Source organism: Glycine max, unplaced genomic scaffold, assembly GCF_000004515.6.
Source record: "Glycine max cultivar Williams 82 unplaced genomic scaffold, Glycine_max_v4.0 scaffold_35, whole genome shotgun sequence".
NCBI lineage: Eukaryota > Viridiplantae > Streptophyta > Magnoliopsida > Fabales > Fabaceae > Glycine > Glycine max.
Window position 1 is genome coordinate 206,917 of NW_024464713.1, and position 641 is coordinate 207,557.

Here is a 641-nt window from a genome sequence, read left to right on the forward strand (position 1 = left end):
ATCATCAAATCTTATTCGGAGCCATATGAATTTATTGTCGTTCATGCATCCTCCACCATTGAGTCTGGAGCCGCACGAATTGATTGCCTATCCCTACTCGTGCATCGTACATCATCGAATCTTATTCGTAGCCCCATGAATTGATTGTCGTTCATGCATCCTCCACCATTGAGTCCAGAGCCCCACAAATTGATTGCCTAGCCCTGCTCTTGCAACCTCCACCATGAAATCTTATTCGTAGCCCCATGAATTGATTGTCGTTCATGCATCCTCCACCATTGAGTCCGGAGACCCACGAATTGATTGCCTAGTGTTGTTCGTGCATCCTCCACCATCTTATTCGAAGCCACATGAAATGATTATTGTTCATGCATCCTCCACCATTGAGTTCGGAGCCCCACGAATTGATTGCCAAGCGTTGTTCATGCATCCTCTATCATCAAATCTTATTCGAAGCCCCATGAATTAATTGTCGTTCATGCATCCTCCACCATTGAGGCTGGAGCCCCACAAATTGATTGCCTAGCGCTGTTCGTGCATCCTCCACCATCTTATTCGGAGCCCTATGAATTGATTGTCGTTCATGCATCCTCCACCATTGAGTCCAGAGACCGACAAATTGATTGCCAAGCACTGTTCGT